This window comes from Saccopteryx leptura, chromosome 5, assembly GCF_036850995.1.
Source record: "Saccopteryx leptura isolate mSacLep1 chromosome 5, mSacLep1_pri_phased_curated, whole genome shotgun sequence".
Lineage (NCBI taxonomy): Eukaryota > Metazoa > Chordata > Mammalia > Chiroptera > Emballonuridae > Saccopteryx > Saccopteryx leptura.
In genome coordinates this window covers 103186433-103212130 of record NC_089507.1, presented here as the reverse complement: position 1 = coordinate 103212130, position 25698 = coordinate 103186433, and the positions used below count along the sequence as shown (strand labels likewise).

General features: G+C 42.9%; 1 protein-coding gene across 7 annotated transcripts in view; it reads left to right on the top strand.

The window, feature by feature from the left end:
* Positions 1 to 25698, top strand: part of FRMD4A (FERM domain containing 4A) — a 673627-nt gene that overhangs the window by 390320 nt on the left and 257609 nt on the right. The window contains exon 1 of one of the 7 annotated variants that reach the window (XM_066384152.1): positions 20876 to 21141. The exons of the other annotated variants lie outside the window; for them this stretch is intronic. The gene's annotated coding sequence lies outside the window, so the exon portion shown is untranslated. Of the gene's footprint in view, positions 1 to 20875; positions 21142 to 25698 lie in introns of those variants that run through there. 7 annotated transcript variants of the gene reach the window in all.

The following is a 25698-nucleotide window of genomic DNA, read 5'->3' as shown; positions in this document are numbered from 1 at the left end:
ATGAGGCAGATGTTGTCCCCATTTAATGAATAAACAAACTGAGGCACAGACAATTTAAATTAATTTTGCCTCATCTTAGAGCTAGTAAGTGGCATGGCCAACTCTCAAACCCATAGAGCTGACCCCGGATCCTGCCTCTTTACCGCTATACCTTACTGCCCTGTGCCTGCTCAGAATTCAAAACTGAAGTTATAAAAGGTTTGCATGGGTTCACACTTGGGAATGCCTTTAAGTTAATATCAGGAACTAAGCCTCTGGCGGTGGGGGCTCTGGTCCCCTCCCCTCTTTTTATTCTGGTGACAAAATCAGGCCAAGCGCCAGCTGTTACCCCTGTTGTTCTGGGTTCTCCATCCATTAGTGACTTAAGTTCTCATCTTTATAAATTGGTTTCACCTTAAATTGACAACACTTCTCTCCAAACTTTACCACTGAAAACCATAAAGGTGAGTCACTCCTATGAAACCTTAATAGTAACCCTAGACATGGACAGACTTGAGGCCAACAGGTTGCTTCTGCTGCACAGGTCCCAGCTCTCACAGAGGGTGTCCAGGAAAGATGCCTGCAGCTGGAGCTCAGGGTAGTCTCCAGCAAGAGCTCATCCAGGAGAACATGTGAGGAAGTTCTTCTACATGACCTGCTAGTCATTCCGTCTGGAAAAAGAAAGGCCTCAACACATTGTGAAACCTGGGGCTGTCACAGTTACTACATGGTTACGGGAAATTTACATTTTTGTATGTCAAGTGGTACTTTAGCTTAAAAATAAAATATTGCTGCTGGCTGCCATCCTACAAATAATTTAGAACTCACTGTGCAGCCAAGCACTCTACAAATAATAAGGAAATAACAACCTGAGGATAAAAAAGATGGCTTGGCACAGGAAGACAAGGGCCCCAATCATGTCCAGTTACTTTGGGACCAATTTCTACAATGCTACCAAATGCTCAGTCACACTTGGAGCAAACTGGAGGTCCTACTAAATTAAAAATTCCATGTCACATTATTTTAAATAGGCCTCCTGCTTCTCATTATTCTGTCACACATCTCTGAAAAAGCAGAAAGATAGGGACAGGGGAAATGGAGAAAGTCCTCCATGACTGATACCCCCTGGGCCTTCTGAGCAGTGTGTTCAGCTGACCTTGGGGAAGATTGAGCCAGGATGGGCCATGATTCCCAGCAGTTCCCATCTCTTGCCCAGGGACACCTCCACATGACCTCAGAGCAGCCTGTAGCCAGCCTCTGTGCCGTGTGAAATCAGACCAAGCTATTAAGGAGAATATATCATCTCAATTTATCACCAGAAAGAAATGAAATGGCAACATTAAAATAAAAATGTTAAAACTGCTAGTCTTCTAGAAAGAGTCTATATTTTTTAATTCCATGAATTTTAAAATATCGTGCATCAGCTCTGGCAGGTGGGCTCAGGTGTAGAGCCTCAGCCCGGCATGTGGAAGTCCCAGGATTGATCCTGGCCAAGGCACACAGGAGAAGCACCCATCTGCTTCTCCAGCCTTCCCCCTATTCTTCCTCTCTATCTCTCTCTGCCCCTCCTGCAGCCAAGGCTCCATTGGAGCAAAGTTGGCCCGGGCACTGAGGACAGCTCCATGTCCTCTGCCTCAAGCTCTACAATGGCTCCAGTTGCAATGGAGCAATGCCCCAAATGGGCAGAGCATCAGCCCCTAGTGGGCTTGCCAGGTGGATCCCGTTTGGGCGTATGCGGGAGTCTGTCTCTGCCTCCCTGCTTCTCACTTCAGAAAAATAAAAAAAAAGAAACAAAAAAACAACAAAAATAACACATGCATCTGAGTCACTGACCTCATCCCTAGATTTAAATGCTGATTCAAATACTTGTACAAATAGTTTGATTTCCATTATTAGAATTCACAGTTCAGGATTTTTTTTTTAAGTAGAAGAAAAACACTTAATTTTGAAATCAACTAAAGATGTATTACGTATAAGCATCCTTTTATATTCTGGCTGTGCTTCTACTTTTTAAAATAGATCACTGAGATATAATTTTAAATCCTGAATACAACTCAGTTGAATTCTGAAAATGGACTCTAAAAATGATACTAGGAAAAATGTCAATTTTACTTCTTATGACCCTTAGCTTAACTTACATGTTCTAAAAGAATTTAAATATCTTGAACATCCAACTCTGCCAAGTACTTTAGAATTAAAAGATCTAATTGTGTTCACTTTCCATACATTGCTATGAAATTACAGTCTTCAGTACTGATGGTCTCTTCACATATATGGAATTTATAAGGTCTTTGCCTTCATAATCATGTTATCCTCAATTTTAAAAGAAAACAGCTTGATGGAAACAACTAGACTCTTTTCCTGATCTTTTCCTTCTGGATTGGGTATTTTAAAACTATCTTGCTGATCCTTGTAGAACTTGTATCCAGGTAAAAGAAAGAAAACAACTGAACCCAAGTGAAATGAAAAATTTTTATTTCTTGAGTACTGCAAGAAAAATCAGATATCGATGTATGATTCAATAAACTGAAAATAAATCTTCACACAGAAATTCATAGACAGACATGAATTTAGGGTAAGTCTAAAGTTATGGTCAGAATATTTGTGTCTTCATAAAATTTATGTTTAGAAAATTAATGCCCAAAGTGTGGTGGGGCCTTTGGGAGATGCATAGGTCACAAGGAGGGAGCCCCATGAACGGGATTAGTGCCCTTATAAAAGAGGCCTCAGAGAGCTCTCTTGCCCCTTTCACCAGGTGAGGACCCAGCAAGAAATTAGCCATGTGCAACCTGGAAAAGTGTCCTCACAAGAATCCAACCCTGCTGGAACCCTGATTTTAGCCTTCCAGCCTTCAGGACTGTGAGAAATAAATTTTTGTTGTGTAAGAGCTGCCCAGCCTTTGGTATTTTATGATAGCATCTCAAACAGACTAAGATAGCTAAGTTCTGGAAACATTTCCTATATCATAGAATCATTCTTACTGAATGGATGGTTTTGTATTCTAGTGGAAATAATAATGATATTTGGGATTCACTGTAAGTAGAAATTATAAGTTGAGATTTATAATGTACTCTTAGACTTGGAAGAACTTAACCATGCATCTTCTTTGCAAAGGTCGAGGATTCGATAAGTAAGAATAAAGATAGATATTGCCTCCCAAAGTGACCCTGCGGTAGCTGTTCTAAAAGTATCTGGTGCTTGGTGGTACCTCCGGATGTCTTGATTCACTTCATCCTGTGGGTCCTTGTTCATCTTGCCTCGAGCATATTGCTTTTGTCTATGTAAGAAAATTGCCTAAGTAGAAGGGAACACATGAAAATAGGCATGCTCAGGGAGCTCTGAGTGAGGCCGACTTCCTCTCTTAGTGCTAACTGTTCCGACGACAATGGGTAGGTCACAAAGGAACTGATGTGCTTTCTGTGAGTGTCTGGGGGAGATGGCATTAAGAAGCTTACAAGTGAATACACAGGCTTCTAATCATTAGCTTTGACTTCTAAATTGCTGGTTGACTATTGGCACTACTGTTGTGTTGGGTTTTTTTTTCCCCTATGGACTGGAATTGCTTTGGCATTAATCAATACTTATTACAAAAAATAGCCTTATACATTATCTTTGCCCTCCCTTCCCCTGTACCTAGAGGGGGTACAGACAGGATTATTCTCTACAATAAAAAATCTCAATGGTCTGGACCAATCTGGTTGCAAATGACCCTAAAAAGAAGCTTTACACTGACTCTCTAGGGTCTGTGTTCATGATTTGCCAGAGCAGGATGAGAGACGTTTCGGGTGTATGGCTTTGCTGGCTCCCCTGTTCTATTTCTTCACATGACTCTCAGTGAAGAAAGCAGACATGGGTCAAAATTGAATACGTTCTTTCGCTATGGTTTTCTAATCTCTGTAGCCAGGAATTTCTTTGAACCCCATAAAGGGAAGAAATGCAAAGTTGATTTCTGTGAGCAACACATTTTTACCATGTACCATATTCAATCAACCAAATAAAATCAACCAAATAAATTTACTGATTGGTAACATGAAATTACCTACAGAAGGGAAACTTTATACTAGAAAAACTTTCACTGCAATGGAACATTTCATAGTATTATACTAAAAATGGATTTTAGTATTATAGTTTAGAGAAAGAAGCTAAAATTAAAGAGCTCTGGCATTCTCTCTCTGACACAAATTAACTTTCCTAGAGAAATGGATGGAATACACAAAAGTAGAGAGTGGAAGATGATCAGTGAGCTTGAATATTTGCACACAAAAGTAAACTTAGAGCCCTGGCAGGTTGGCTCAGTGGTAGAGCGTCGACCTGGCGTGCAAGGGGTCCCGGGTTGGATTCCCGGCCAGAGCACACAGGAGAAGCACCCATCTGCTTCTCCACCCCTCCCCCTCTCCTTCCTCTCTGTCTCTCTCTTCCCCTCCTGCAGCGAGGCTCCATTGGAGCAAAGATGGCCTGGGCGCTGGGGATGGCTCCTTGGCCTCTGCCCTAGGCTCTAGAGTGGCTCTGGTCGCAGCAGAGCGTCGCCCCCTGGTGGGCAGAGCATCGCCCCCTGGTGGGCAGAGCGTCGCCCCCTGGTGGGCGTGCCGGGTGGATCCCGGTCGGGCGCATGCGGGAGTCTGTCTGACTGTCTCTCCCCGTTTCTAGCTTCGGAAAAATAAAAAAATAAAAAAACTTAGAGTCAGCTTTTGGTTGGCTGTAAAAATTGTGATTAGAGGAAATTCTTCCTATGATGTCTGTTTTTCTCTATCCTTCTTGCCCAGTGGTCAAGTTCAAGACCCATTATTGGTGCACCCATTGAATCTGAATTCTGACCAGTGATGAGGTTAGTCCCAATCATCCCGTGATCTCTCAGTGACTGAAGACTCTCACCAATTGTGTCACAATGTCTGTGCAGCCTACTAAATAAATACTCAAACTGCATACTGAATTAAGTCATTCCTTTAAATAATGGCTGTTGAGAACCCATTATAAGCCAGATACTCCTCTAAACACTGGATATAAAGCAGAGAACAAAGCATGCCCACTGTCATGGAAGTTCCATGTTGAAAGGAAATAGGGAGACAGAAAATAAATAAATCTGTACAATGTCAGATGATGAACAATGTTGTAAAGAAAACAAAGCAGTCAGAAGGACAGACAATGATAGCAGGGAAAAGGATGTTGTTTTGGATGGTGATCAGGAAAGGATTCTCTTTGAGAGGAATCCTACATGAATTGAGAGACTTTTTCCGAGGGAAGGGAGTTTCAGGCAGAGGGAATAGCAAGTACAAATGGCATAGAGATCGGAGCATGGCTTGTCCAGTGACAGGAATTAAAGGAGGGAGAGAGAAAGAAAGTGGGAGGAGATGAGTTGGAATAGAGAAGGTATTTCAAATAATGTTGGGTTTTTTTGTTTGTTTGTTTTGTGTTTTTTTTTGCTGATGTATGCACTTCAGACATTATTCCAAATTAGATGGAGGGAGTCTTGGAGAAATTTGGGCTGAGGCATAATGTGATCTTGCTTATGGTTTTAAGGAGTTGCTCTGACAGCTGCCTGGACAATATACTATCAAAGGCCAAGCGCTGTAGCCCAAATTGGTTTTCATTATTCCCTCACTGGCCAATGTAGGAAGTATGTTCATAAGACTTGCAAATAATACAAAATGGGAAAAAATAATAGAATTAAGATGTAAAAACATTTATCCTTGACTTTTAAAACCCAGCTAAATAGCAGCTTGCGCTGGAAAGTTTTTCTTGCATCCCCCTGCCCCCAGCCATAACTTATATCACCCCCATGATTAAACACACCCAGGTGGTACTCCCTTAATGTTGGCATACGCTTCGGGCATCATGTTGCTCTAGAACTTCAGAGTTTAGTCATATCTCTTCCCTTCAATACTGAGCCACACTTAAAAATTGGAAGATAGTGCCTGACCAGTGGCGGCGCAATGGATAGAGTGTCGACCTGGGACGCTGAGGTCCCAGGTTCAAAACCCTGAGGTTGCCAGCTTGAGCACAGGGTCACTGGCCTGAGCCCAAAGGTTGCTGGCTTGAAACCCAAGGTTGCTGGCTTGAGCAAGGGGTCACTGGCTTGGCTGGAGCCCCCCAGTTAAGGCACATATTTAGATAGCAATCAACGAACTAAAGTTGACATCAACTAGGAGTTGATGCTTCTCCTCTCTCTCTCTCTCTCACTAAAAAAATAAATTAAAAAATTAACAACGAAAAAGGAAGTAGCTTATTCACCTCCCAATTTCCCAGACTAGCACACAGTAAGGATTTAATAAAATTTCTTCGAATCAGTGAACTCTTTAGAATGTGTTAGGACTGATTTTCAGCAATAATATAAAATATATCAAAAATCAACTGCTTGTGTATAAAATAGATAAGGCCCACCTTTCCAATAGTTTAGGTTTAAAAAAATTGGCATTTAGAAGATCTTGAACTTAGTATGAGGCATACTGGGATATAGCTGCTTTGAGAAATATGTAAGTTGATGAAGCCTTATGGTCTAAGCAGGTTGGGCCATTTGCTAATCAGATCAAAAGTACTATATAGGAACACCTGATGTTGTGCTAACACACCTGGTTTGGATTTACGTGTGTGTGTGCTGGTACACGCCCGTGTGAGCAGAAAAAACATGATCTCCTATTTCACCAGAAATAGATTTAGGCAGAGTTTAAATCAAGATTGTGATACCTGTACTTTGGGAGTAGAAAAGTCCATGCCCAGGAACCCCTGTCTGGTGGCTGGTGCATTTTGTTCCTAGACATTTTAACTTGGCCTTGGGGTTTGCCAACAGCTGAAGATGTACCCTGTAGAATCCCCTGAGATGAAAGGGAAGACCCGATTTAGTGAAATATCACCTTCGAGGAAACATGTACGGAAGCTTCTAAAACTCAAATAGATGGATATTTTTTTTATAAAATTGCACCCTGGAAAGACTCACTCAGATAGACCTCCCATTATAGAGTCTTCCATTTCATTCTGTTTCCAAGGTGTGAATTCCTTGTTATTTTTTAATGAAAATACTTGATTACTCTAGGTTATTATTATGGATGAAATACGTTTTCTTACTTTTTACAGTCATAATTTAACCAAAAGAATGAGCTACTAACAGTTAGTTATAATACTGAATCGCAAACCACTTCTACTATTTGAATGCCGTCTATTTATTACTGGCAATAACTGGAGTCTGAAGAAGTCATAAATAGACAGACATGGCAGAGACAGCCAACATTTCCGTCACATGCCTCATTGTAATGATTCAGTTCTACTGTGTCCTAAAGAGCGAGGAAAAAAATTACGAAGTACTGAACTTGTTTGTTTCTAAATAATTTTTAACTGGCATCATGTGTTTCTAATTGTATCTCATATTTTGGCTTTTCTAGTCAGAAGCAGAGTGATCTAGTAATTACAATAATCATAAAAGAGGAATCTTGCCTACTACTTTAAGTCAAGCTTTGAGGAAAATGGGAGCTACTTATTTATTTATTTGAGAGAGAGAAGGACAGACAGAGACAGGAAGAAAGAGAACTGAGAAGCATCAATTCATAGTTGTGGCACCTTACTTGTTCATTGAATGCTTCTCATATGTGCCTTGACTGGGGGACTCCAGCCAAGCCAGTGACCCCTTGCTCAAGCCAGCAACCTTGAGCTCAAGCCAACAACCTTTGGGCTCAAGCCAGCAATGATGAGGTCATGTCTATAATCCTATGCTCAAGCCAATGACCCCACGCTCAAGCTGGTGAGCCTGCACTCAAGCAGGTGACCTTGGGGTTTCAGAATGCAAATCAGAATATTAATAGAATATATTTTATTAAACACATCTCTATGCTCAAAATTCTATATATATGTGCAATCCTCATGGCAACCTTATGAATAGGAAAGTGAGACTAAGAGAAGTTTAGAATTCAGCCTTTGACTATACAGGTAGTAAATTGTTTACCTGTGGTTCAAACCTAGGTATAAAATCCAAACTGTTAAGATTATCTTCTTGGTGTTTTTTGACAGGAAGGTGAATTAATTTTTTTTTCTTTAATTTTTTTAAGTATGAGGAGGGGAGATAGTGAGACAGACTCATGCATGTGCCTCAACTTGAATCTACCTGGCAACTCCTGTCTTGGGCCAATACTCAAATCAACTGAGCTATTTTTAGTGCCTGAGGCTGACTCTCAAACCAACCAAGCTATCCCCAGTGCTGAGCTCCAATCCTCAAACCAACTGAGCCAATGACTGCAAGAAAGGAAGAGAGAGAAAGGGGGAGAAGGAGGGTCAGAGAAGCAGATGGTTGCTCCTCTTGTGTGCCCTAATCTGGAATTGAACCTGGGAATTCTATATGCTGGGCTGATACTCTATCCACTAAGCCAGCCGGCCAGGGCTAATGAAGAAAAGTGAATCTTCACACTAGTTTCAACATGCTATGTAGATGGATAAGAAGGCCCTGCCCAAAGATGCAGCTTGAATCTTCCAAAGCCCTTCAAGGATGAGGAGGAGAATCAGACATGTGACTGTGCTAAACACTAGGATTATGGTCAATATAGAGGGAATCCAAAAAAAAAAAAAAAAACTGTTGTAAAAGTACAACCAAGGATTTTGCCAGGTTGGGAAACCGGCGCTAGCAATGACTCAGCAATGCCCTGTCACTGAATGGGCCTCCTGGAGAGACCTCCATGTGTCTGCAGAGTTCAGCTTGGGGTGGGAATAATTTTGAAGACCAGGGGCAGCTGGGAGCAGCAATCAGCAAAAACATCACCTAGTTGAATAGAACCTTTGGTGGTTTCCTTGACCTCCCCTTCTACCAGGAACCAGTTCTGAGACTCCTCGCTCTGAACCCTTAATTGATCAGTTTCTGCTTTGGCTCGAAATTAAGCCTCCTTGGAAAGGACATGCTTTGGTGGCCTTGGGGACAGATTCAAATTCATCTCTTTCTGGGTTTGGATTTTTTACACGTTAATTAACGTTTCTGGGCCTCAATTTCTTGGTCTATCAATGGGAATTAATACAGTCATGCTCTGCTTCATGACAGGGATACATTCTAAGATGTGTATCCTTAGGCAATTTCATCATTATATGAACATCACTGAATGTACTAACACAAACCTAGGTAATATTGTCTACTACACATGTGGGCTATGATAAACCACCGTCATCGACTGAAATGTTAGCAGCGCATGACTGTAATACCTACTATGCAAGGGTTAGAAATAATATAAATGATATGCCTGGCACCAATCAATATATAATAGCTGCTATTATTGTTATCTGATAGCAATTTAGGGTATAATCATTTCCAAGGGCTTATTTCCTTTGTAAAGAGTACGGGAAGCTTGGTCCTAGCAGTCGTTAGAGCGTTGTCCCAAAACAACTGAGTTGTGCTTCGATCCCCGGTCAGGGCACACACAGGAAGCAGCCAATGAGTGCACAACTAAGTGGAACAACAAATGAATGCTTCCCATCTCTTTCCCTTCCTCTCTGTCTCTATGAATCAATCAAATTAAAAAAATTAACTCTGGCTGGATAGTTTGGTTGGTTGGAACGTCATCCTGAAGTGCAGAGGATGCTGGTTCCATCCCTGGTCGGGGCACATGTAGGAACTGCTTGATGTTCCTGTCTCTCTGTCTCTCTCTCCCTGTTTCTCTCTCTCTCTCTAAAATAATAATAATAATAATTAATAATTAATAATAAAAGAGTACAGGAGGCTCTCCCTGAAGATTTTAAAGATACTTTCCTTTCTCTCCACATTCTATCCTTTCTTCTACGGAAAACACAAAACTAAAATGGTCCCCAGGCATCCAGGCCTCAACTTAGGCTCAACTTGATGCCACAGTGTTGATTTGCCTGGCTTTGAATTTTTGAGAGAGTGCAAAAGGGGGATGAGATAGGAAAAGAGACCTGTGAAGACATTTTCTAGACCACACGAGAGGTGTTAAAAGAATATAAATTAAGTACCTTCGATTTCCAAAAGCAAACATCAGAGTAATTTAGAGTTCACTAAGTAGGGACTAAGAGGAGAGATGAACAGGGCATGCATCTCAAGGTAGAAATGACACCTGCTGGATTAGTAAATGCTTCCATTAAACCTCAACGAGCACTTTTCGGAATCTGCAGAACATATTGCAGGGTTCCCAAAACTGGGCTTTGATGTTTGCATTGTGACATCGCAACTGACTCCAGCTCATTTATTTATCAATAGAAGAGACAAAGCCAGCTTACAGTTTCAGACTGACTATAATTTAGGCTGTCTTTATTAAGACAGTTATATGAAATTGCATATAAACACTGGTCAGTTGCTGTTCTCGTCCATCACAGATGCTCTTGCTATATTTTTAATTAGTTGGATGAATTTAATTATAAAAATCTATTGGGTAATTATTATAATGCTTGGCCCAAGAAAAGTAGTAAAGCAAAAGTAAATACCCCATGTACAGATTAACAAATTTTGAAGACTTTGGAATGAAATAAAATAAAAATAAGCAAAGCATTGCCCTAATTTTCTGATCATGAGAAATCACCAATTGAGTAAAGATTACAGACATGTGCAGATATGGTTATAATAGAGTGCTGCGTGTAAAGTTATGCCTGGGCTGTCTTAGAGTGCCAGAGAGGAATCTCTGGCAGGGTGGCCAGGAGGATGCGTGTGGAGAATGAGGGGAGCTGGCCAGGGAAGGGGAAGGGGCAGGGGATGGGGAAGGGGCAGAGGAAGGGGAAGGGGAAGGGGAAGGAGAAGGGGAAGGGGCAGGCCTTCTGCCCAGAGGTAAAGTGTGAGCAGAAACAGAATCAACAGGGACTTGCATGAGTTTCTCATTTGCTGGGGGTTGGGGGAGAGACATGCCAGCAGGGAAGAGTGTGTAGTAAGGCTGGACAGGCAGGAGGTCCCTGTTTATACCTAAGGAGTAAGCAAAGGAGGCCAGGGATCATGCAGAGTCTATTCCCTGTCATGCCCCTGTCCCAACCAGTACCTACTGAGGAATATATACCTGCCAAGGAAGGACCTTTGGCTTTACACCAGGTGCAAAGGAGATTTTTTTTCCAGAATGAAGCAACATGGTTATATTTCATTTTTGATACGGAAGTCACCAATTAGGAAGAGTTTCCATCAGAATTAAATTCTTAAAACTACAATTCTACATGTGAGGATATTCATTCATTTTATTTATTCTTTTAATGAATATCTATTGAATGTTCACTATGTGCCAGGCACTGATCTAGATTAAGGAGAGTCAGCAATAAACAAAACAGACATAAATCCCTTCTCTCCTGGGAGAGACAGGTAATAAACAAACACATAAGTAAAATACAGCTATATTGTCTGTGAGAAGGTGATAAGGACAGTAGGAAAAATAAACCAAGGAAGAGATTAGAGAGAGGGCAGCGACAGAAAGGGAGGATTTACTATTTTTTAAGGAAATGATCATAGGTCACTGCGATTTTTGGCATCTAAAAATTGAGTGACAGTTATGATAAAGAAATAAAACTTAGCTCCATTCCTCTCTACTGAAAAAAAAAAAAAAAAAAAAAAAAAAAGAACAAAAGAAAGATGGTCAGAAATGATCTCACTAGTAAAGTCATGTTTGATTGGAGACCTGAACAAGGGCAGGCTTGGTTCCTGCCGATACCTGGGGAAGTGCAAAGGCCTGGGGCCTGATACACCCTGAGAACCAGGGAGGACCACAGGGAGGCCAGGGTGCCTGGAGCAAAGTGAAGACCTACTGGTAGGAGAGTGGTACTAATCCGACCAGCAGCAGCCTCACCTGAACTTGTTAGAAAAGAAAATTCTTACACTCCTAACACAGAGCTATGTATGAACCAGAAACTCTAGGGGGCACGAGATGGTGAGACCCAGCATCTGTTTTGCTAGCCTTCCCAGTAATCCTGATGCCGGCTTATGTCTGAGAACCAGTCTTAGAGCAGGTCCCAAGACCTCCTTTCTCCCTAGAGTTTCTTTTCTAGATAATCTCATCAATTTCTCTAGGTTCAAATGTCTTAAGTGTATAGTGTTAGGGAGGAAAAAGCTTTTCTTTACCCTTCAGGTTCTTCAGGGTGGTCTAAGAACTAAATGCCCATGACACAGCATAATAGGAGAAAATCAAATTTAATTACATACATACATAAGGAGGTCTCATAAAAATGAGGACCTGAAGAAAATGACCAAAACAAGCAACTTTTATACTTTTTATGCAAAGAAACAATAAATTTGTGAGTATTTGACATGACAAAGAAACTTAGGTTTGGGTGCTTAATTAGCAAGGAATCTAGGTAGAGTTTGTGCTTTGGATAGTAAATTAGTAAAAGGTAACAAGGTTTGTTATACAGGCTTCTCTGCCCTGAGTTCTCTATCTCTGGTAATAAGAATGTCTCTCTTTCCTCCTGGTGCAGGAAGGGTACTTTGCCCATGAAAGTTTATTTCTTGCTCTCAGAGGGACAGAAGGAGTTTCAGAGTGCCCTTTTCATACCAGCCGCTTTTTAAGTAACTTTAATTCAAAATAATCACTGTGTTACTTTGGCATATTTGGGGGAAGCCTGCCACTGGAAATCCCCAACATTTAAAATCTTCCACTCACAATCTCTTTGTGACTTCTATCTAATCTTGTATATCCAATCCCCATCTCAACAAATAGCCTAGCCAGCTTCCTATTTGGTGAAGTCGGAACCCTAGAAATATGCTACACTGAACTCACCTTGTTTATAACATGGATTATAACAAATTCTTTGCCATTATAATTTAGAGGTAGGTGTGATTCATATTTGGTGGCAGGAGAAATCATCCCATCACAAGGTGTCACTCCATGACAGCTTCCAGCCCCATCTAACCTCCAAGAAACTGACTTGCCTTTTCTCCCTACGGGACAGGAGCCTGTGTTTGTTAAATCCTGGAGCCGTTCCTCCCACACTGACCCATCATTTTAATACAGTCTCTTTTAATTTTTATTTAGTGAATTGTGTTTACATAGATTCTAGGGTCACCCCGAATGCATCCCCCCTCCCCCATATTCCCCTCAACATCTCCCTTTCTCCCCTCCCTACAACGCCCTCCCCCCTTCCCTTCAGGTTTATCCCATCCTATCATCCCCTTTCCCTCTGTCCTCTTTCCCTCTGGTCCCTTTGATCCCCCCTCTGTCTTAATTCCGTTCCTCAGTTCTCATTGTTCCTTGGATTCCTCAAATGAGTGAGGTCATATGATATTTTTCTTTCTCTGCCTGGCTTATTTCACTCAACATAATAGTTTCCAGGTCCATCCATGTTGTTGCAAAAGGGAAGATTTCCTTCTTTTTCATGGCCCCATAGTATTCCATTGTTTATATGTACCACAGCTTTTTAACCCACTCATCCACTGATGGACATTTGAGCTGTTTCCAGATCTTAATACAGTCTTGTTACTTCCTTGAGAGGTTGATTGATTGATGTCACCTGCATAGAAGACTTCACACTCATAATAATAGTTATAGTCGAAAAGGGAATATTTGCTGAAATTTATTCATTCAATTTCACAAATATACTGCTCACAAAAATTAGAGGATATTCTATTGCTTCGTATTCATTTTGAAATATACCCTAATTTTTGTGAGCAGTATATTTCCATCTTAGCTCCCCTTTTATAATGAGGTAAAAGGTAAACAAATAAATAATGAGTACTGAGTTCCAGCTGGTAGACACTGTGCTAGGCACTATAAGGCATGTGATGCCTCCAAATACTTGTCAGTTGGAAGATGAGTGAGGATTAACAAAGCAAACTCTGAAGTCAGACTGCCCGAGTTGGATAATGGGCTGTTGCCTACTTATCATCTGGAGGACCGTAGATGGGTCATAAAACCTCTCCCGGTACTTTCATTCCCTCCCCTGTCAATGTCATTACTAATAGTACCAGCCTCAAAGGGCTGTTGAGAAGATTAAATAAGTTGTTGTATGTAAAGCCCATAATCAGTATCTGGCACTTGGTAAGCGCCAACTAAGTGTTAACTAGTTATTAATATGTTTTCTGAGTAAATAAACAGAAAAGATTTGGAGAGAGAGCTAACCTACGTACTTGAGTGCACCTGTAATGAACACCAATTTTATGGTGTTCACTGTAATAAAACTGCTCCCAGGGACTCCAAATTACATTAATTAGCTTGTGGTGTTTTGATTGATCCTTCTCTGTGTTTCAGAAAGATTTGCCCTGGGTTTCTGTTGCCATGAGTTGAGGCAGTCTAAACCATGATTCCCAACCAGGAAAGAATGATAAGCAATAATCTAATATAATGGGAACATAACAAGATTATAAAACATAGTCATTAAAAAATGACATTGCTATTTTAAAAAATAATGAAATAAAAGACAGCTATTAAATGAGTTCTTCCTCTACCCCTGGGACGACGGTTTTAAATACTTACTCAGGTCGTGAGAGGAGCAGGAATTCCTTCTTTTTGATTGAAGTAATTCATCATTGGCCTTTAACTGACTGGGGAGAATGGAGAAAAAGAATTGGGTATAAAAATAGAATAGGGTTTACTTAAAACCAGTCCAACACTATAACCTGCCCCAAAGGGGTCTTTCTTTATCTTGAAACTGGTTAGAGTCTAAAAGGGAAGGATGCCAGTGTTATTCTCTAGAAAGATAGAAAATAGCATATAAATCTTTGTCCATATGGCTCAGGTTAGGAACTAATCTAACAATATAACTTACTGTCACCTCCCAGGTGCCATCCAACTCCAGCTGTGCTTCATTCATTCTATAACTAACAGTTGTACATAAAGTAAATTTGTGGCCATTCTCACTGGGACTGCCTGCATATTTCATGTGTCTACTACATGGTAGCCCACACACGGGCAGTGATGCTCAGGGTCTCAAAAGAATGATTCTGGACTCAGATGTGATTAACAGAGTTGTTTCAGTATGTTGCTTACTTTTTTTAAATCCCAGGTTCCTCATCTGTAGAAAGGGATAAAAATAGTTCCCATCTCAGGGGACCTTGGGCTATGCCAATTAAGTGATGTTTGGAAAGTTCTTAGTATTGTGCCTGATACAGAGTATGTACTCAAATAATGTTAGCTATCAGCTGTTATCAATTGCCTGGTTTTGGAAATAGTTATGTGTTGAATCCATAGTCTTCATAAGGCTGGAGAGATTATTATCAGGCCCATTCTAAAGGTGAAAAAATGGGTACCGAAAAGTCAAGGGACTCCAGGTCACACTAGGCCTTAATAGCAAGGGTCAAGGGCTGTCTGATGTCACTGGCTCCTAGGAAGGGATTATGCAGCCCTGACTTAGATCTACCCCCACGCTGGCACCTGTCATCAGCAAGGCAGATAATATAGTCACAAGTGAGAGCTATGTTGTTGTTTTTTCCCACCAAAAGTGACACTCCGGCCTGACCAGGCAGTGGCACAGTGGATACAGAATTGACCTGGGACACTAAGGACCCAGGTTCAAAACCCCGAGGTTGCTGGCTTGAGTGTGGGATCATAGACATGACCCCGTGGGCACTGGCTTGAACCCAAAGTTGCTGGCTTGTGCAGGGGATCACTGGCTCAGCAGGAGCCCCCCGGTCAAGTCACATATGAGAAAGCAATCAATGAACAACCAATGTGCCACAACTATAAGTTGATGCTCTCATCTCTCTCCCTTCCTGTCTGTCCCTGTCTGCCCCTCTCATGCTCGCTCTCTCTGTTGTTCACTTAAAAAAAAAGTTACACTGACAAAGATTCAAGCTGAATCTCCTCTTAATTGCTCCCACATGCTGTCCAGAACTTGTCAGTAAATCTATGACTTTAGATTTCAGAATTAAGAACCTAGTACTTTGTATTAGTATCGAGCACATAATTATTATTATTTTTTTACAGAGAGGAGAGAGAGAGAGAGAGAGAGAGAGAGAGAGAGAGAGAGAGAAGGGGTAGGGCTAGAAGTGGGAATCATCACCTTGCAGCCATTGCTTCTTGTAAGTGCCTCTACCAGGTAAGCCCAGGGCTTCTAACTGGCAACCTCAGCCTTCTAGGTCAGCGCTTTATCCCCTGCACCCCCACAGGTCAGGTGTGAGCACATAATTTTTGATATGCAACTTTAAGCATAAAAAACATTACACTAATTTTGTCCTCTGAACCCAGTTAAATCTGATTACATTTTCACCCATCAAGGAGGCTGGAGGCTTGCAAGAATTCACTCACTCTTTCCTCTCCCCCAGCTCTCATTGTACCTTAAGGCAGAAAAGGGATCTCTTGTTATCAATCCACTGAGATGCTCAGTGTCTTTAAAATGGACTTGAGATCCATTTTAAAGCCACAGATGTCGTCCCTCCTGGCCCCACCCCAAGCTCCTTTGCCTAAGACAAACCTCTTAGAAGTTAGTGCCCCATCCAGAGCCCGCACGCTGCCCATCAGCTAGCAGGTGCCTCTTGAGGCATGTAGACAGATGTTGCCTCTTTTCTTCTTCTGGGGGTGCTGTGCCCATTCTCCATCCCTTTTTACCCCCCAATTCCCAAGCCTCAGAGTGCTTTGAACAATATGTCTTTGAGAGTTGAGTTCTTTTCAAAACAGAGTTCCCTAACTCTGTGTGTGTGAGAGAGACAAGGGGAGCCCAGGGTATTCAGGCTTGAAACCCTTCTTGAACTCTACAAGGACAAAAGGAAAAGTATTTTTTTTCCCCGAAATTTTCCAAGCAGTGAAAGCAAAACACAAAGGTACATGTCCAGAAACCAACCTCCTATGTTTCTTTTTTCAGTTAAACTTCAAAAAGTATCAAACTGAAGCTGTAAATGGAAACTGTATTCTTCCCTCACAACTGTATGTCAGGGTGGGCAGATGGACCAGCACTTTGCAAGGATCTTTTGATTCTTTATGCCTTTGCAAGTAACTGCCTGCATTCTCTGTGGTGGCATTGGCTGCTATCAGAAAACAGACCCTTACAGAATTCTGACTGGCAAAACTGCTTGTCATCCATCAACTCTAAGGATCACAACTGGTAAAACAGAGAATATATTTTCTTTTTTTAAGTGAGAGGAGGGGAGATATGAGACAGATTCCCACATGCACCCAGACCAAAATCCACCTGGCAACTTCTATCTGTGGTCAATGCTATCAACTGAGCTATTTTTAGCACCTGAGGATGATACACTTGGACCAGGTGAGCTATTCTCAGTGCCCGGGACCAACCCTCGAATCAATCAAGCCACTGGCTATGGTAGGGGAAGAGGGAGAAAAGGGAGAGAGAGAGGGGAGAGAAGCAGATGGTCGCTTCTCCTGTGTGCCTTGATTGGGAATTGAACCTGGGATGTCCATACACCAGGCCGATGCTCCGTCTACTGAGCTGGTTGGCCAGGGCCTTCTCTATATTTTCATTAACTTCCGGATAAATTTAGTTTGAATTTTATCTCATTCACTAAGTTTTGTCATGGCCTATTTCTCTTAGTTCTTAAATTCTACAAATAAAGTTTTTCTCCCATAAGTTTTTTTATTCTGTGTCTGGGTGCCAAACACAAAAGGCTTAGGGGGTAAAAAGATACTAGCCTAGGTACAATGAGAATAAAACACATAAAGGTCCTCGCAGGGCCTGTGTGCCTATAGCCAGGCCCTATTTAAGTGCTTCACATATATTGATTCATTTAATCCTCATAGCATCCCTATAAGGAAGGCAGTATTCTTATTCCCATTTCATAGATGGGAAAAGTGAGGTACAGAGAAAATGGCCGAGGCAAGAGTCAAGCCCAGGCAGTCTGAAATTGTTCTGTGCCCTGATCATGTAGCTGTGAATACCCATAGTGGTTAAGCATTAAGGAGGAAATAAACAGGACAATGACAGAGTGCCTGGAAAAGGCCTTTTCCCATGCGTTGAGCAGGGAAGGTTTTTAGTAGACAGCCTTTGAGCTAAAACCCTGAAGGATGACAAGGAGCCAGCTATACAGAGGGTAAAATTGTGAGGGTAGAAGAACATTCAGGCCAAGAAGAACAAGAAATACGAAAGCGAAGAGTAAAAAAGAGTTATTTACAGGCAGAAAGGTGGCCTGTGTAACAAAGCAGAGAGGGACAGGGAGGTTAACATGTGACAAATATGGAGGGAGCAAAGGGAAGCCATCAACAGTGGTTAAGTTGTGCAATGACATCATGTGAGTTGTTTCTAAAGTCATTGGCCGCTGGCTAACAAGAAGATGAGGATGAATGGGAGCCTAGAATACAGGATCCTGGAAGAGGGTTATGGAGCTGGGGGTAGTGGGTTACGGGACACTGATGGGGTCAGATGGCAAAAGATAAAGCTGGATGGATAAAGGAGGACTTGTTGCTCAGGCTATTCCAGCCATCTAAAGAAGTGTGGGTTTAAGCAAAAAGTCATATAATCAACCTGACAAAGTGGTGGCACAGTGGGTAGAGCGTCAGCCTGGGACGCTGAGGACCCAGGCTCAAACCCTGAGGTCTCCTGCTTGAGCGCAGGGTCACCAGCTTGAGCATGGGGTGGCTGGCTTGAGCGTGGGATCACAGACATGACCCCAGGATCGATGACTTGAGTCCAAAGGTCACTGGCTTGAAGCCTAAGGTCCCTGGCTTGAGCAAGGGGTCACAGGCTTGGCTGGAGCCCCCCAGTCAAGGCACATATGAGAAAGCAATCAATAAACAACTAAGGTGCTGCAACTATGGTTGATGCTGCTCATCTCTCTCCCTTCCTGTTTGTCTCTCTCTGAAAAAAAAAAAAAAAAAGAGGTTAGATGATCAGATCTGAGTTTTAGGAGAGTCACTCCAGCTGGTGTAGAGAATGCATTTCAGACATAAGACCCAGTTAGGAGGCTGCTGGAGACACTTGGATGCAAGGTGGTATGGTAGGGCAAGGGTTACTTCTCTACAAAGATTAACCAGCACCAGGCATTATTGGAATAGTCAAACAATGGGCTGCTCTTAAGGAACTTTCCAGAACAATGGCATGATTTAAAAGGTACATAGTACTGTATAGTATAAACCATAGTAAAACTTAATTGGTTCTTGGCCCAGCATGTAGATGTCCCAGGTTCCATCCCTGGTCAGGGCACACATGACAAACGACTATCTGCTTCTTTCCCCCTCCATCTCCCCTTCTCTCTCTCTTTCACTCTCACAGCCAGTGGCTCAACTGGTTTGAGCATCAGCCTTGGGCCCTGAGGATGGCTTGGCTGGTCTGAGTGTCTGCCCCAGATGGGGGCTGCCTGGTAGATCTGGTCGGGGTGCATGCGGAAGTCTATCTCCCCACCTCTCACCTAAAAAAAACCCACAAAACAGCTTGAAGGAAGATAGTTAAGTGCTAACCATATTCACCTTTTCTTCCAACTCTAACTGTATACGCAGTTTCCCATTATTGACTGTGAGATCTCTTGAACTGTCAAAAATTTTCTTCAGAGATCTTTAGAGAAGAACACACAATGGGTGTTGTTCTGGAAAGATCAGTTGGAAGATAGGATTGCGAGATTTCTTTATATTACAAAGTTTGTAAAATTCACTCCTGCCAGTGTCCTGGAAATAATAGTGGTAGATCTGCCAGGGTCTCTTTCAACTATGGTGAGAAGAGAGCCAATCTCTCCCTTGAGTACTGGATGGATGATGAATGCACGGATGCTGGGAAATTCAGCAATGAGTAAGTTCTAGAGACGGGGTCCCCAAACTACGGCCCGTGGGCCGCATGCGGCCCCCTGAGGCCATTTATCTGGCCCCCACCGCACACCCAGAAGGGGCACCTCTTTCATTCGTGGTCAGTGAGAGGAGCATAGTTCCCATTGAAATACTGGTAAGTTTGTTGATTTAAATTTACTTGTTCTCTATTTTAAATATTGTATTTGTTCCCATTTTGTTTTTTTACTTTAAAATAAGATATGTGTAGTGTGCACAGGGATTTGTTCATAGTTTTTTTATAGTCCAGCCCTCCAACAGTCTGAGGGACAGTGAACTGGCCCCCTGTGTAAAAAGTTTGGGGACCCCTGTTCTAGAGAAAGGTTGTTTTTTTTTGTTTGTTTGTTTTTTTAAGATTTTATTTATTAATTTTACAGAGAGAGGAGAGGGTGGGGAGAGCAAGAAGTATCATATCAACTCATAGTTGCCTTACTTGATTTGCTTATGTGCGTTGGCCCGGCAAGCCCATGGTTTCAAACCCGGGACCTCATCATTCCAGGTCCACAATCTCTTCACTGCACCACCACAGAAAGATTTACCCCTGAGACAAGCTAGCTTTTGCACCTTAGCTAAGCGGTGTCCTTGCCTACTTCACCCTTTATCAACTGTTTTGACAATTCATGAAAAAAAAAATGTGTCTAGGGCAAATCGAGCTCCTGAAGCAATAAATATTTAGATATGCCATGTGAACTTAGTTATTGTTCTTGGTAGGAATATTCTCTGAGTTTCTCTCTTTTGGAAAGAGCACTTGTCAGGTCTTCTCCCACTTCCTTTTTTTCTGGAAATGGAAGTCTTCCCCTTTCCTCAGTAACTGATAATAGCCCCATGGCTAGGTTGTCTCGCAGGAATTTCCAATTCCAAAGAGTTGAGGGGAGATGAAAATTCCAGAAAATTAGGCTAGCAAAGGGGGTGGTGTGTGTGTGTGTGTGTGTGTGTGTGTGTGTGTGTGTGTAACGGGGAGGGGGGGATGCGTCCGTTTCAGACTCCCTTCTCTTCCTCCCGCACAGCCTCCCTCCTTCAGAACCTAACTTCGGCCCTGCGTGTGCGTGGCCAGCCTGGAGCGACTGGGGCTCCCGGGCTTCACCGGGCCGCGCAGGCCGAGCGCGGGCGGGGCGCTCATTGTTGTCCGGTGCTCACCGAGCGGGGCTGGACCTGCCGGAGCCCGGCGTGCACAGGACCCGCAGGGCCCCCGCCGGCGGGGGCCGCGCCCGCCGGGGCGAGCGCGATCCGTGTGCGTGGGGGGCGTGGCGCGGCTGAGGGGCGGAGGGCCCGCACCATGCGGCGGGCCCGGCTCGGCTGGCGAGGGGCGGGCCGGCGGCGGGGCGCCCTGGCGCGCGGCCAGGCTCGGAAGTAGAGACGCGAGCAGGCGATGGGCTGACGCAGGGCCGGCGGCGGGCGCGGGCAGTGGGGCGGCGTGGCGGCTGCGGGTGCGGCGGAGGTGCAGGCGGGCGCCTCGGGCGCGGATGCGGCGGAGTAGGCCACGGGCCTGCGCTCCGAGGGCGGATGGGACGCGGGTTTCCGTGGCTCCGCCGCTGCAAACGTGAAGTTCCTCGGCTCCCTCGGACGCGCGACAAAATAAAAGGTAATGTGTCTTTGTTTCCCAGCCGGGATCGCAGGGAGGCTATTGACTATGCATCACTTCTGTGTCCATTTTTAAACGCTGGACCGATGAAAGGGAGATGACACTTCTTAACGGAGGGCATAGAATATGTCATGTCGCGGATGTGACATTTTTCAGTGCAAACCCCACACCCCACGTGCGGCCCGCACTGTACTCCCTTCTGCAATCTTCCTCCTCCCCTGCAGGCACTTTCCTTTGGCACCAAATTTTCTGAATTTACCCAGGGAGAAAGGAAAGGGCATTGCTGTATGCAGACCAGGTGGGACTAAAAACACCCAAAAGACAAAAAGCGTTTTTGTGGAAATGTCAGGCGAATTGTGCCCTTTGGGTGCAAGAGGGAGCAATTCTGACAAGGGTGGCGGGAGGCCGGCGGCTGATGGCCGGCTGCCGGGGAACTGCCAAAATGGACTACTCCTTACATCCCAAATGGCTGCAGCAAGTTTGATGCAGAAAGATAGGGGAGGAGGAGAGGAGGAAACCCCCTTTAGTACGTGGTCATTGAAGAATGACCCCACGCAATGCTTCTGTACTGCAGGCAGCGTCCCAAAGGTAGGTGCATATTGCATTTAGAAGAGATTAACCAACCAGTACTGCACTTTGAAAGCTGTCTGGGCTGCCCATGTGGAATCAGTAACTCAAGTACCTTTCCCAATGCCTTGTTAGCAGAGCAAATGCTTGTTAAATTCAAGCAAATTCTGCGGAATTTCCAAGGAATGGCTGTACTAGTAATACTCTGGCAGTAGTTACTTGATAGACATACTCATTCTGAAGGATGCAGCCATGTAGCTCCCCGGGAAGTTCAACTCCCTAAGAAAGGCCATCCAGTGCCAGAAAAGACTTCCTGACCCCACCATGAATGGATGAAGCTCTCTCTCCCCTCTGAATGAATGGACTGTCCCAACAGAGACAGCGGTGGCTGCTGCTGTTCTGGCTTCTTTCAGTCTGAATCCTCACTGCTTTTGATGGAAGGCATACTCAGAACACCTAAGGCAGGCATATTTCTAAATCCAAGCCATTCAGGTTAAACAGCCTATTTAACTTTGGAGCTGCCCTGGGTGTATGGCCGGGCTGACTTGATCTGCATTTACCTGATGGACTTTTGAACAGCTATGCCTATCCCCCTTCCACCTCTGCATCCGATTAGCCTGGTCCTTTCCAAAAGCATGAGTGTGACTTGTGGGAAAGCACCAGAGAGCCAGGAGCCAACTTCTTACTTCACCCAGGGAAGCCACCCCTGACCCCGGGGAAAGTACCTAAGGCGTTAAATGCACTTATATTTCAAGAACTGTGTCATCTTTAAGATGTGCAACAAAGTGGGTTTTGGGGAGAGCATGGGAGGACACATTTCATTGTTTTGCCTATGGTCTTCAAATTACTTGAAGTTCATTCATTAAATTTCACCCCATTACATTGGAGTCTGATTTGGGCAGGGCCAGCAGAGCACATCTCCAGATCAGCGGAAATCTTGACTTTGATCCTCAAAAGTGTCACTTGTCTCTTGTAAGCTGGAGTGTCAGGGTATGGGCCACTTCTGTTAAATGAGGGATCCGTTCTGGTGCAAATGAAATTTGGTTTTACTTAAAGTACAACAGACAGGAGGGTCCTCATGCGAGTAGATTAGAATCCATTTGGTCCTGAGAGGTTAAATAGCACAATTAATTTAATTGGAAACAATATTTGTACTATGAAATCAACATTATACTGTCTGGTCAGCCGAGGCGGATTAAGGTCGATTGAGGCCCAGATGCAGAAGAAAATATTGGGCCCCTTACATTAGAAAAAAGTGTAAAGTTGGGGTTTTGTGGGTCCCTTCAGAAGTCAGGGCCCAGGGTCCACACCTGATGCACCCCCCGTTAAATCCGCCTCTGTTGGTCAATGAATAGAATATTGCTTCCAGACAACTTGAAATGAAGTAACAGTTGATTGTAAAGTTGTGGGGGTAGAAGTAACCTTTTAGAAAAAAAAGAAAACCAAAAACTTGAAACTCTTCTCGTATTAAAGAGGAACCCTGTTAGTAGAAATGAGGATCAGAAAATGTCTCTACCCTCTTTCATTTTGACCAAGTATGATCTGCCCCCCTGCTATTGCTATAATCTTTTCTTTACAAATTTTTTTAATTTTAATTTTTAATTTATTGTGGTGACATGGTTTCAAGGGTCCCAGTCAATATAACACCCTCTACACGCTGTATTGTGCCCCCCGTGCCCATGCAAGGGCTCTTTCCACCCCCATAATTCCCCCTTCGCCCTCACTCCCCCTACCTCCAGCCTCCTTCCCCTCTGGCTATCGCTACTCTGTTACTGTATCTATGTTATATATATATATATATATATATATGATTTTGGCTAATCCCTCACCTTTTACAATCCTGTCCCCTCTTCCCCCTTCCTTCTGACAGCTGTCCATCTGGTCCTTGTGACTCTGTTTCTATTTTGTTCCTCAGTTTATTGTGTTCATTAGATTCCACATATAAGTGAGATCATAAGATATTTGTCTTTCTCTGCCTGGCTTATTTTACTTAGCATAATAATCTCCAGGTCCATCCATCCTGTCACAAAAGGTAAGATTTCCTTATTTTTTATGGCTGTGTAGTATTCCATGGTGTATACCACAGCTTTTTAATCCACTTGTCCACTGATGGAAAGTTGGGTTGTTTATAGATCTTGGTTATTACAAACAATAAACATGGGTGTACATGTCTTTTTTTGAATTAGTGATTTGAGATTCTTAGGATATATATATATTACTAGTAGTGGGATAACTGGATCATAAGGCAATTTCATTTTTATATTTTTGAGGAAACACCATATTGTTTTCCACAGTGACTGCACCAGTCTGCATTCCCATCAGCAGTGTAGGAGGGTTCCCTTTTCTCCACATCCTCGCCAGCTCTTATTGTTTGCTGATTTGTTAATGAGTGCCATTCTAATAGGTATGAAGTGATATCTCATTGTGGTTTTAATTTGCGTTTCTCTGATCACTGACGTTGAGTATTTTTTCAGGTGCCTATTGACCATCTATATGTCCTCTTTGGAGAAATGTTTATTCAGGTCCTTTGCCCGTTTTCTAATTGAATTCTCATCCTGGTGTTAAGTTTTATAAGTTCTTTATATTTTGATTATTAACCCCTTATCAGATGTATCAGCAAATATATTCTCCCATAGAGTGGGTTGTCTTTGATTTATTTAAAAAAATTTTTTTTAAGTGAGAAGCAGGGAGGCAGACAGACAAACTCCCACATGTGCCCCAACCAGGATCCACCTGGCAAACCCCCTATGGGGCAATGCTCTGCTCATCTGGGGCTGTTGCTTCATTGCTCAGCAACCAAGCTATTTTAGCACCTGAGGTGAGGCCACAGTGCCTGGGGCCAACTTGCTCCAACTGAGCCATGGCTGTGGGAGTTGAAGAGAAAGGTAGAGAGGGTAAGGGGGAGGGGTGGAGAAGCAGATGGGTGCTTTTCCTGTGTGCTCTGACTGAGAATCGAACTGGGGACATCCACATGCCCAGCCAATGCTCTACCACTCAGCAAACCAGTCAAGGTTGTCTTTATTTTATTAATGTTGTATTTTGCTATGCAAAAGCTTTTTAGTCTAATCTAGTCCTCTTTATTTTGTCCCTTATTTCACTTTCCAAAGGAGATATGTCGGCAAAAATATTGCTACGAGAGATGTCTGACAGTTTACTACCTATGTTTCCTCCTTGGAATTTTATGGTTTTGTGAACTACATTTCAGTCTTTTATCCATTTTGATTTTATTTTTGTGAATGGTGTAAGTTGATAGTCTAGTTTCACTTTTTGCATGTACCTCTCCAATTTTCCCAACACTATTTACTGAAGAGACTATCTTTACTTTATTGTTTACTCTTGCCTTCTTTGTCAAATATTAATTGACCATAGAGGCATGGGTTTATTTCTGGGTTCTCTGTTCTGTTCCATTGATCATTTTGCCTGTTCTTATGCCAGTACCAGGCTGTTTTGATTACATTGGTCTTGTAGTACAGCTTGATGTCAGTAAGTGTGATCCCTCCCACTTTGTTCTTTATTTTCAGGATTGTTGAGGTTATCAGGTTCTTTTCTGGCTCTATATAAATTTTTGGAGTATTTTTTCTAGATCTGTGAAGTATGCCATTGGTATTTTAATGGTTTTATTTATTGATTTTTGAGAGAGAGAGAGAGAGAGAGAGAGAGAAAGGGAGGGAGCAGGAACAGGAAACATCAACTTGCAGTAGTTGCTTCTTGTATGTGCCTTGACCTGGCAAGCCCAGGGTTTTGAACCAGCAACCTCAGCATTCTAGGTGGGTGCTTTATCCACTGTGCTACCATAGGTCAGGCTATGCCATTGGTAGTTTAATAGGAATTGCATTGAATCTATAGATTGCTTTGGGTAGTGTGGACATTTTAATTATGTTAATTCTTCCTATCCATGAACACAGTATATGCTTCCACTTGTTTGTATCTTCCTTGATGATATCTTTATTTCATATTTTACAATTTTCCAAGTACAAGTCTTTTAGCTCC